Raw genomic sequence first — 13,603 nt, 5'->3', positions numbered from 1 at the left:
CCCACACAGTGTTCTTCAATGCCATGCTCATTGTGAGCTGCACTGACTACCTGCATACGAATCACTTGGATACATGTCAAAAATACACCCTAGGCTTACTAAATCTGAATTACTAGGAAGAGAACTAGAAATCTACATCTTTTAACAAAGTCTCCAGGTGACTTTTATGTATTCCGAAGTTTGTGAATGACTAATCTACCAGGACGGGTATCTTATACAGTCAATGTTTGTTTATCTATCAGAATCTGGGAGGGCTTTCCACACGCCCACCTGAAGACCATGTGTGACCACACCCCCATAGGAACGTGCCCTCTCCCATTCCCCAATCCCATCGCTTATGACTTCTTTCACATTTAGAGAGTGGGCAGTGAATCCTCAATGTCATTTACACAGGTATCTATTAGCCCTAACCTAGTATAATTCTACTTGTCTGTGAGCACAGAACAGCAATCTAACTTCCACTGGCCATAAATAATCATGAGCTTTTGCTAAGCTGTTTCCATTGAACTTATATGGGATCAATCATCCAGTTCTGAAACTGCCCTAAAACCAATCATATCTCAAATATGTGCCTGTTATCATGTATCCCCATTCACTCTGTTTCCAAATCTTGGGACAGTGCTGAGAAGAAGCTCTTTGCTGAAAGAGTGAAGGTGTAGTTGGGATGGAAGGAGAAACACATGAGTAGGTTAACTTGTCTCTGAACAAGGTAGTCCATTTCCTGGCCACATTCAGAACCTCCTTTTTAGTGCCCATAGAAGACTCCATGAAGTTAAAGGGTGCAAAGGGCACAAAGGGCTTTAGGACAGACCAGGAGAACAGCTTTAAAGTAGCCAGGGTGTATTCGTTTCCTATTGCTGCTATAGCAAATTGCCACAAGTTTGGTGGCTTAAAACCACACAGATTTATTATTTTATAGTCCTCTTGTAGTTAAAAATCTGGTACACGTCTCACTAGGCTAAAATCAAGGCACCCGCAAGGCCGCATGCATTCCTTTCTGTGGGGTCTAGGTAGGACATTTCCTTGCCTTTTCCAAGTTCTAGAGGCTGTTCTACACTTGTTGGCTTGTGACCTCCTTCCTCCATCTACAAAGCCACAACGGCAAGGCAAGTCCCCTCATATTGCATCCCTTTGAGCTCCTCTTGTACCTCACTATTCCACAGGTAAGGACCCCTGTGACTATACTGGGCCCATCAAGATAATCAAGCATAATCTCCCCATTGTAAGGTCAGCTGATTGACAACCTTAATTCCCTCTGTAATTAACTTATTATTAATTCCATCTTAACTCCCCTTTGCATGTAAGCAACATATTCACAGGTTCCAGGTATGAGAACATGTACATCTTGAAGGGGAGGGTGATTATTCTGCCTACCACACAGGAGAACTCTGAACCCTAGTTAAGGATGAGAGCAGATGTCATAAACACCACATGTCAATTCCAAGATATGAGGTTAGGCTACAAATAGGAAAGTAAATCTAGTGATCAGAAGCATGAGGGATTGAAGCAAACCAAGTTGCAGAACAGGCAAGAGGTTAAAGTGGTTCAGGACTCACACAGAGAGTTATGCAGTAGAGTTGACGGCTTACTTTCACAGGATGCCAGTTGCATTGTGGCACCACTCAGGAGCTCGAAAGGACGTGTAGGTCCAGACAAAATTTCACTGATGCTATCTCATCTCTCAATTTCTTACCATTTTTCATAATTCTCCTGCTTACTTTTCTCTCTTCTGTTCAGCTCTCTGATCTCTTCCACATCTTCCTCCTAACCCTTACTTTTTCTTCAAAGATAAATGAAAGAAAATCAACTATATATAAAATTGGGGGAAAATTAATGTTTTTACAGTATTTTCTAAATTTCATTAGAAACATATACTACATGCTAGTGACATCTGCTTTGATTATAACATTCTAAGAGGCATTGCCTTGTATTCATCTTTGAAAAAAGTTGCAAAAGTTTTACATACATTTTAGCACCTATTACAAAGAATCTAACAGTGTCATAAACCCAGTAAACATTAAAATGTAAATTGATGGGGACAAAAAAGTATTTAAAAATTGTTTCAGGGGAGAAACAAGAGGTCAACCTGAGGTTCAGAGTTAAAGGAATTGCTGAGGAATAGATAATGCTACTAGGAACCCTGGCTGAAGTACGCTGGAACGCAGGAAAAATTGGATTCCTGTTCTACTAGCTGCAGTTCTGCCTGGAGCAGATTTTTTTTTCTTTTTCTTTTTTAAATGATACTTTAAGTTCTGGGGTACATGTGCAGAACATGCAGGTTTTGCTACATAGGTATACACATGTCATGGTGGCTTGCTGCACCCATCAACCCATCATGTACATTAGGTATTTCTCCAAATGCTACCCCTCCCCTTACCCCTCACCCCCTGACAGGCCCCAGTGTGTAATGTTCCCCTCCCCGTGTCCATGTGTTCTCATTTTTCAACTCCCACTTATGAGTGAGAACATGCAGTGTTTGGTTTTCTGTTCCTGTATTAGTTCACTGAGAATGATGCTTTCCAGCTTCATCCATATCCCTGCAAAGGACATTAAGTCATTCTTTTTTATGGCTGCATAGTATTCCATGGTATATATGTACCACATTTTCTTTATCCAGTCTATCATTGATGGGCATTTGGGTTGGTTCCAAGTCTTTGCTATTGTGAATAGTGCTACAATAAACATACATGTGCATGTGTCTTTATAGTAGAATGATTTATAATACTTTGGGTATATACCCAGTAATGGGATTGCTGGGTCAAATGGTATTTCTAGTTCTAGATCCTTGAGGAATCGCCACACTGTCTTCCACAATGGTTGAACTAATTTTCACTCCCACCGACAGAGTAATAGCATTCCTATTTCTCCACATCCTCTCCAGCATCTGTTGTTTCCTGAGTTTTTAATGATCGCCGTTCTAACTGGCGTGAGATGGTATCTCGTTGTGGTTTTGATTTGCATTTCTCTAATGACCAGTGATGATGAGCCTTTTTTCATATGTTTGTTGGCTGCATAAATGTCTTCTTTTGAGAAGTACCTGTTCCTATCCTTTGCCCACTTTTTGATGGGGTTGTTTGTTTTTTTCTCCTGGCACAGACTTTTTTGGATCTCCTAACTGGAGCAGATTTCAGCATGTGTCTGTATTTCTGTATTAGATGCTGGTACAGAATTATCCATGACCTTAAGTCATCATTCTCTGCCTCTGGCTCAGAAAGATTGTTATATTCTACTGACTGTTCACTTTTGCGTTGGGTTTATTTTAAATTATAACAATAATAAATGCTCAATTTATCTTCCCAAAATTCAAACCATGCAGAAATGCATGAAGAGGAAAAGTCACTGCTCTACTCCTTCCCCATTCCACCTTCTCTCCCCACAAAATAACCATTAAAGGGTATATATTCTTCCTGGCCTTTCTCTGTGTCACACAGAGGTATATGAGCATATAGGTATATCATTTTTGTTGTTCTCATTAACTTGCTTTTTGCACTCAATACATCCTGGATATCCATCCATGGAAGTATAATTAATTCAACCACCTTTTTAATTGGTTTCATAAAGAGAAAAATGCCCTGTGATTTGTTTAACTCCTCCCTTGTGGATGGATATTTACTTAGTTTCAGGATTTTTTTTTTAAGTATATTATGATTAATTTCACTTGCTTTTTCCTGATCAATTTCAACTGTATTTTGATGCTTCATTTGAAGGCTATTAGGCTCCTGTGAATCCTTTGGAAGGTTGCTGTGGTCATCAATATAGTGTCAGGCCACCTGGAGTTAATCTGGAACAAAGCAAACAGAGATTCTGGAAAATGGAGCAGAACCATCCTTCATTCTCCTCTGGGCTTCTCCCTATCTATCCATAGGCTTCCTCTTCCTTCTCTGTGAACTAACACAGAGGCTTGTGGGACTTAAATCAGTAGTTCTCATGGGGCAAGTCATCAAGTTTGGGGAATATCTTAGTCTTCTTTAATCCTCAATTTATGGAAGAATATTGGGCAACAATCTCTGAGAATTCTCAAAATGGTATTTAAAAAGAGAATATGGATTTTAGAGTCAGATGAATCTAAATCCTCCACCTGTTAAATTAATTATCTTGATCAAAACACTAAACATTTCTGTTAAGGATGCTCCCAGGGTTGCTGCAAGAATTAAATGGAATATTAGATGCTCAATAAATTTAAGAGTTCCTTTCATCTTCTTGTCTCCTTCTGTGTAGCCCCCTTGAATACCTGGGTCTCTCCTTCAACTCCACAAGGCATCAGTGTCAGCCAATATAGTATTGTCCTCTCCTTGAATCATGGACTGGAGGCTGTTATTTGGCCTCGGTTCAGCCAGCTGATTTCTCTGAAGACTGGGTTTTTATCCTTGCTCTTCTTTCACCTCATGTTTAGACAGGAAAGATTTTCTTGAAGGACACTACTCCACCTGATTGTCCCATCCTCTTTTCTCTAAAGCTTAAAAGCCTCTGGATTCCAAAGCCTACCTGACACTGGGTCAAAATTGCCAAGCTTGGATTTAGACTTGACCTTCTCTTATTCATCATTCCCTTCATCTCCCCCCACTCCATAATTCAGTCTCCATTTATGTTTCTGTGCCCCCATCCCCTCCGATCTGTCCCTCCTGTGCTGGTTCTACCATAGCTTTCCTTTGCTAGAACAATGAGGCATTGCCGTGTAGTCTATTAGGCTCCCGAAGTTCACCTCGACTGACTGTTTATCTTGGTTCTAGTAAATAATGCTGATGAAGTGAAGGAAGTAAAGTTGTCCAAGAGAAAGGTATGTTTCTGTCTCGTCTCTGTCCCTCTTTCTTGCCTATTAGTCACTCACGGTACAGGAAGCTCCCCTTTCTCCCAAATTGGGAAAATTTATCAATCTATGGAGATAAATCTCTGATGAAGTCAACTAAATCAATGAGCACACAATAGCCCATTATGGGAGCAATGGGCGGGAGTGGAAAACAAAAATAGCCACTAATATTCCACAGGTCTGAGATCTAGTTAAAACCTTATAGAAACTAATCAAAGCTTTCACCTTTTTATATTTGTATCTGGCTCTGTTATTATTAGAGTTATATCTAAGTGCTTTTCTGAAACATACGCAAATATGTTTGCCAGAATGGCAGAGGCATAGTGTCAAGCATTCTGCTTTCATTAACAAATCTATCAGAACTTGCCTCTTAGCTTTATCACTAAGACCATTAGTGTCTTTAAGTATTAAATAATCATAATAATAAAGAAGGAAAATGTTGTACATAATTTGCAGAGGTGCTATCTGTATTCACTAGGATATTATTTCAGCTGTTTGTTTTACTGAGACCAAATCACAATAGCTGAAAACTAGATAAAAGGTTACTTCTCTCATTAAAGTTCAATCAGATAGGTTCAGCAGGTAGACACTCTGCTCCACAAGATCATTCAGGGATCAAAGCTCCTTCTGTCTTGTTTTGCGATTTCTTACAGTGTTGTTCTTGTCATGGTCTAAACCAGCTTACCCCACTGCCACATTCATCCATCAGCCTATGGGAAAAGGGAAAAAGGACCTGGAAGGCAAGCAGCTTCCTTTTGGGAACATGATCTAGAATTATGGATATTATTTCTGCTCACATGCCATTGGCCAGAACTTGGTTGTGTGGCCACACTTTGCTAAGAGAAACTGTGAAATGTAGTTTCTTTTTTTTTTTTTTTTTAATTATTATACTTTAAGTTCTAGGGTACATGTGCACAACATGCGGGTTTGTTACATATGTATATATGTGCCATGTTGGTGTGCTGCACCCATTAACTCATCATTTACATTAGGTAAATCTCCTAATGCTATCCCTCCCCCCTTCCCCCTCCCCACAATAGGCCCCAGTGTGTGATGTTCCCCTTCCTGTGTCCAAGTGATCTCATTGTTCAATTCCCACCTATGAGTGAGAACATGCAGTATTTGGTTTTCTGTTCTTGCGATAGTTTGCTGAGAATGATAGTTTCCAGCTGCATCCATGTCCCTACAAAGGACACGAACTCATCCTTTTTTATGGCTGCATAGTATTCCATGGTGTATATATGCCACATTTTCTTTTTTTTTTTTTTTTTTTTTTTTTGAGACAGAGTCTAGCTCTGTCGCCCAGGCTGGAGTGCAGTGGCCGGATCTCAGCTCACTGCAAGCTCCGCCTCCCGAGTTTACGCCATTCTCCTGCCTCAGCCTCCCAAGTAGCTGGGACTACAGGTGCCCGCCACCTCACCCGGCTAGTTTTTTGTATATTTTAGTAGAGACGGGGTTTCACCGTGTTAGCCAGGATGGTCTCGATCTCCTGACCTCGTGATCCGCCCGTCTCGGCCTCCCAAAGTGCTGGGATTACAGGCTTGAGCCACCGCGCCCGGCCGCCACATTTTCTTAATCCAGTCTGTCACTGATGGACATTTGGGTTGATTCCAAATCTTTGCTATTGTGAATAGTGCTACAATAAACATACATGTGCATGTGTCTTTATAGCAGCATGATTTATAATCCTTTGGGTATATACCCAGTAATGGGATGGCTGGGTCAAATGGTATTTCTAGTCCTAGATCCTTGAGGAATCGCCACAGTGTTTTCCAAATTTACAAGAAAAAAAACAAAAAACCCCATCAAAAAGTGGGCAAAGGATATGAACAGACACTTCTCAAAAGAAGACATTCATACAGCCGACAGACACATGAAAAATGCTCATCATCACTCACCATCAGAGAAATGCAAATCAAAACCACAATGAGATATCATCTCACACCAGTTAGAATGGCAATCATTAAAAAATCAGGAAACAGCAGGTGCTGGGGAGGATATGGAAAAATAGGAACACTTTTACACTGTTGGTGGGACTGTGAAATGTAATTTCTAATTGAACAGTCATGTGTCCACTTAGACCTCAGGTGGTTCTGTTACCGAACTTCACCATGCCACATATACAACTTCTAGTCTACTTAAAAATATATATTTTAATAATCATTTCCCCATGCTGTTAATAAATCTTCATGAACATCATCTTTAATGACAATGTAATGGTTGTACATATGGAAATATTTCCCTGCTGTCAAACATGTAGGTAGTTTCCAGTTGGGGATTTTATAAATTGTACTGCAGTTAGTATCTGCCATATGAATCTTTATTTGCTTTTCTGGTTATTTGCTTGGTATTTATTCCTATAGGTAAGACTGTTTTACTGAAAAGTTATACCAATTAACCTTCCCCTGAGAAGCAAATGAGGGAGCCAAATTTTACACCACCATCACTCGCAGGAATTTGGTCTTATTTTTTATCTTTGCAAATTTGATCAATTGAAAATTATATCTAATTATAATTTTAAATTTCATTCCTTTAATTATTAGTGCATTTATTACCCATGAATTTTAACATGTTTCAGATATTTATTAATTATTTTTATTATTTCTCATAAGAATTCATCTTTGCCCATTTATCATCTTAGCTTTGTTCCAACTATAAAACAAGATAGTAATAGTACCTGCATAATAGGGTATGGTGAGAATCAAATAAGAAAAGGAATGACAGAAACTGTTTCTTCTGGTTTCTTCTGTACACTTTCTGAAGACTTGGGCTCAGTCTATGTTGTAGCTGCAATGGAGTGGTCTAAAGAGCCCTCATCACTCTGCCACACAGCCCCATCTTATTTTCTTAATTGTACTGATGATGATCAAAGATTCTAGTTTTCAATGGTTTACTTATTTTTGTCCCTCTCCTTCCCCACTAGAACCAGGCCCTGGTCTCTCTACTGATATTTCTCTGCCACCAAAACAGCATCTGGCACACAGTAGATGCTCAATTTGTATTTTCTAGATAAATAAATAAACCTGCTTCCCTCACTGCCAGAATCTCTTGACCTTGTTAAAAACTTAGGCATAGTCTTCAATTACCTCTTTTCCAAAGACAAGATGTGATGCCCCCAACAAACCCTCCCACATTCATGCACACTCACTGGCTCATGCTTCCAGGCTCTTGTTGCCTCGGCCCCCATCTGTCACGTTTACAATCCCAATTGAAAGTGCCACCACCAGTTGCTCCCTAACATTCCACTGAACTGCATCACACATCTGGCATGGTTTCTACTGAAACATATACGTTTCTAATTAGGAGTAGTCTCTAATATAGTCTCTAAGCAAGAAGGAAAAGAGAAGACCAAAAAGAGGAGAAGAACTCTGATCTGGCTGACTATAAAATATTATCCTCATACAGAAAGGAATGTGGCTGCCTGACTTTCTGGTTGGAATCTGTGAGCTAGCAACAGGCTGTGTTGGTAACAGAGAGCTTTTTCATATCCTCTGCCAGATGATGTGTACTTTTCCATGCCACAGGGTGGAACAAATAGAATCCATGACCGTGTTTCTCAATCCAACACCACTGATATGGCAGGATTTGTAAATTCTCAAGTCCAGCCAGTCTATATCTGGCTTATCAGAGCTGTTGCAATTAAAAAATATATACATGTACATTTTGAGAGGGATTTTCATGGGGTGTTAGGAGAGAACAGATGTGGTCCCTCCGTCTAGATTAAAAGTCTAGTTAATATCAGATTTTAAATTTGTTTTATTTAGCATGCAGTAAGAGGTATTTTACGTTTTTTCTTCAATGTCTTGTCCTGTTTTACTTTTGTTGTTTCGAGATAAATATGAATAGTTTCAAATGCATTTTAATATTTGAAAATTAATTCCATTTTAATTGGCAACTATTATGGTCTATAGGAATAAACGTTTTTGAGACCCAATAATTAAGTAATTAAATTTCAGAGTCTCTTTGACAAACCAAAAAGCAGGGAGAACATATGAATTGTTTTTGGAACTTAGGGCTGAATACTCCCTAGTAAAAATGTGAGCTATCTTCTGAAGTTCCCATGGAAGGCATACCTCCAGTTCTCTCAATTCAGAAGCCTCTCTCAACCTCTGCTTCTCTTCCTGCATATACTCAGTTCCTTTCTGAATTGAATGGAAGTCCTCTTTAATAAACCTACTTCAAAAGTATGTTCTGACCACCCTTAACCCCAGATCTTCCCATCTTGAAATAAGGGAAAATACCCTCTTCTCTCATTGTTCGATTTAAAAGTCTCTATAAACTCATGAAAAGACTGCATGTTACCTTAGAGTCACACAAGATACATTTTTACTGGAGATTCACTGGCAAGGGAATAAATGGCCAGATAAATCTCTTAATGTGTCCCATTGTCTCACTACAACCTAAATGTTTGTTTTACGAGGCTCTCTAACATGGCCAACATTCAGCATGCCTGAAACTAAAGCAGACTTAGTTGTTTCTTCAGTCTTTTCCAGATACAGCCTGGGATTTACATCTGGGGAGCAAGGATATAGCAGCCCAAGAATAATTAGGTGGGGCAAGATATTTACTCTGATGAACAAGGCACTGACATGGCAAGCTAACCAAAATATCCCCAGTCATGGATACGATGACAAACTATCTCTCTCAAAGTCCTCCTGTCCTACTGTTGTTTGAGTGATTATACCTAATTCCATTTCAATTCCTCTCAATGTTCCTCACAAATTGATGACCTAATACTTCATGCCAGGATATTCTTGGTTATACTGGAATTCTAAGACATTTTAATTATCATTATGCTTTCAGGGATATTGATTTCTACAATACAGAAAATGTTGAAACTTACAAGTCTGTGAAACCAGAACTTACAAAACCTATCTTGTTTTGAGTAGCATGGAAACTGTCAAGGGATAAATTGGGTATTTAAAAAAATCACCTTTTTATTATTACCATGGGAACTCTCCACAGTAAACAAATACAGATGCTGAAAAGGAATAAAATACACAGCACCTCTGGCATATATTAATATAAAGGCAACGTAAAATGGCATACAAATATACAAAATTCTAAAATATCCTGTCTAAAATCAGAACAATGTTTAAAAGTTTCCAAGGTTTTCAGTTTAGAAGACCAATTTTTTACGAAGTTCTAGTATGCCAACAAAAGTGGGCATCAGTAAGACCTAGCCCAGTAGCTAATGAATCTGGAAGATTCAATCTAAACAGGACTATCTTTTTTTCCACAGTATTTTAAAAGACATTACATATCAGATGTTCCAAGATTATTCTTCAGAAGAGTTCAGAGAAATGGCTTTGATAATGACAGCTTTGAATGTGGGCAGATCTTCATTTCTAAGAGGAAATCTGAAACTAGGTTGTGGCAGTGACAGTCACAGGATCCTATAAGCAAGGTCACTGTTAGGAAAGACAGTAGCATGCCATCCTCCCAGCTGATAGGAATGGGCCTTGGGCCTGAAATACTTCCTGACCAAGAGATAAAGAGTCCTCACAGCCTGTGCTGGACTTGTCACCTTGGGTGGGAATATCTTTCCCTGTTTCAGACTCAATGTATCTCCTTTGTTCTGCATAAGCATGTGTGCTGTTTGGCACCTGGCCAACCCCATGATTATATCTGTTCCCTGTGGAAATGGAATGGCATTATTCCTCCACTATAGCATAAGACGGGTGTGTGCAGGCCAGTGACCCTGTGCCAGGTGCCAGGAGGGACCCCCAGCCATGGAGGACAAACACCTACAACTGAAGCTGACCTCACTCCATCTCTTATCTATATGAGTGAAGCATTACTCCCTCCAGTACTTCACTGTTTTGGGTTTTCCTTAGAGACTCCAGTACCAAGATGCAGTGGGCAGAAGTGCTCCTACTTCTGCTTCTGATAATAGGCAACAGAGGCCACTTGCTTGACAGTCATGCTTTAGATGTGGCAAGAGTCTCATAAGCACCTTAGAATGAGAATAAGTTGAAAATGCTTAGATAGCTGCTGTAGCAGATGAGCTTCCAAGTTGTCCTGCAGGACTTGTAACATCACATAGACATCACTAAGATGGGTTCATCCAGAGGAGATGTGGAGGGAACACTGAACACTGTTTGTCTTGAAAAAGTTGCAGAAACTCCTAGGAAAAGCAGTGTACTAACCTGGATTTAATTTGTGAACCCAACCCAGTGGTGAGCCAACAATGAACTCACTGAGTTGCAATAGGCCATTGAGGCCATGTGATCTAAACACTTACATCATTATTTCACAGAGGCCAGCCTGCCAAACAGCTCTATCAGAATCCACCTGGGGGAACATTCTTTTTTTTCTTTTTTAATACTTTAAGTTCTGGGATACATGTGCAGAACATGCAGGTTTGTTACATAGGTATACACATGCCATGGTGGTTTGCTGCACCCATCAACCCATCACCTACATAAGGTATTTCTCCTAATGCTATCCCTCCCCTAACCTCCTACCCCCCTGACAGACCCCCTGTAATGTTCCCCTCCCCATGTCCATGAGTTCTCATTGTTCAACTCCCACTTATGAGTGAAAACATGCAGTGTTTAGTTTTCTGTTCCTGTGTTAGTTTGCTGAGAATGATGGCTTCCAGCTTCATCCATGACCCTGCAAAGGACATGAACTCATTCTTTTTTATGGCAACATAGTATTCCATAGTGTATATATGCCACATTTTCTTTATCCAGTCTAACATTTATAGCATTTGGGTTGGTTCCAAGTCTTTGCTATTGTGAATAGTGCTTCAATAAACATACGTGTGCATGTGTCTTCATAGGAGAATGATTTATAATCCTTTAGATATATACCCAGTAATGGGGTTGCTGGGTCAAATGGTATTTCTGGTTCTAGACCTTTGCAGAAGAGCCAACACATTGTCTTCCACAATGGTTGAACTAACTTACACTCCCACTAACAGCATAAAAGTGCTCCTATTTCTCCACATCCTCTTCAGCATCTGTTGTTTCCTGACTTTTTCATGATCACCATTCTAACTGGCATGAGATGGTATCTCACTGTGGTTTTGATTTGCATTTCTCTAATGACCAGTGATGGTGAGCTTTTTTTCATATGTTTCTTGGCCACATAATTGTCTTTTTTGGAGAAGTGTCTGTTCAGATCCTTCACCCACTTTTTGATGGGGTTATTTGTTTTTTCTTGTAAATTTGTTTAAATACTTCGTAGATTCTGGATATCAGCCCTTTGTCAGATGGATGGATTGCAAAAATTTTCTCCCATTCTGTAGGTTGCCTGTTCACCCTGATGATAGTTTCTTTTGTGTGCAGAAGCTCTATAGCTTAGTTAGATCACATTTGTCAATTTTGGCTTTTTTTGCCATTGCTTTTGGTGTTTTAGTCATGATGTCTCTGCCCATGCCTATGTCCTGAATAGTATTGCCTAGGTTTTCTTCTAGAGTTTTTATAGCTTTAAACATTTACGTCTTTAATCCATCTTGAGTTAATTTTTGTATAAGATTTAAGGAAGGGGTCCAGTTTCAGTTTTCTGCATATGGCTAGCCAGTTTTCCCAACACTATTTATTAAATAGGGGATTCTTTCCCCATAGCTTGTTTTTGTCAGGTTTATCAAAGATCAGATGGTTGTAGATGTGTGGTGTCATTTCTGAGGCCTTCATTCTGTTCCATTGGTCTATATATCTGTTTTGGCAACAATACCATGCTCTTTTGGTACCAATACCATGCTCTTTTGGTACCAATACCATGCTCTTTTGGTTACCATAGCCTTGTAATATAGTTTGAAGTCAGGTAGTGTGATGCTTCCAGTTTTGTTCTTTTAGCTTAGGATTGTCTTTGCTATGCAGGCTCTTTTTTGGTTCAATATGAAATTTAAAGTAGTTTTTTCTAATTCTGTGAAGAAAGTCAATGGTAGCTTGATGGGCCATTTTCACAATATTGATTCTTCCTATCCATGAGCATGGAATGTTTTTCCATTTGTTTGTGTCCTCTGTTATTTCATTGAGCAGTGGTTTGTAGTTCTCCTTGAAGAAGTCCTTCACATCCCTTGTAAGTTGTATTCTTAGGTATTGTATTCTCTTTGTAGCAATTGTGAATGGGAGTTCACTAATGATTTGGTTCTCTGTTTGTCTGTTATTGGTGTATAGGAATGCTTGTTATTTTTGCACATTGATTTTGTATCCTAAGACTTTACTGAAGTTGTTTAACAGCTGAAGGAAATTTTGGACTGAGACGATGGGGTTTTCTAAATATACAATCATGCCATCTGCAAACAGACAATTTGACTTCCTCTATTCCTCTTTGAATACGCTTTATTTCTTTCTCTTGCCTGATTGCCCTGCCCAGAACTTCCAATACTAAGTTCAATAGTAGTGGTGAGAGAGGGCATCCTTGTCCTGTGCCAGTCTTCAAAGGGAATGCTTCCAGCTTTTGCCCATTCAGTATGATATTGGCTGTGGTTTGTCATAAACAGCTCTTAATATTTTGAGATCCATTCCATCAATACCTAGTTTATTGAGAGTTTTTAGCATGAAGGGCTGTTGAATTTTATCAAAGGCCTTTTCTGCATCTATTGAGATGATCAGGTGCTTTTTATCATTGGTTGTGTTTGTGTGACAGGTTACGTTTATCGATACGTGTATTGAATTTGTGTGTGCATCCCAGGGATGAAGCCGACTTGATCATGGTGGATAAGCTTTTTGATGTGCTGCTGGATTCGGTTTGCCAGTATTTTATTGAGGATTTTTCTCGTCGATGTTCATCAGGGATATTGGCCTGCAATTTTCTTTTTTTGTTGTGTCTTTGCAGGTTTTG

This window comes from Macaca mulatta, chromosome 7, assembly GCF_049350105.2.
Source record: "Macaca mulatta isolate MMU2019108-1 chromosome 7, T2T-MMU8v2.0, whole genome shotgun sequence".
In the NCBI taxonomy this organism is placed as follows: domain Eukaryota; kingdom Metazoa; phylum Chordata; class Mammalia; order Primates; family Cercopithecidae; genus Macaca; species Macaca mulatta.
The sequence above is the reverse complement of the archived record's forward strand: the minus strand, read 5'-3'. Positions refer to the sequence as shown.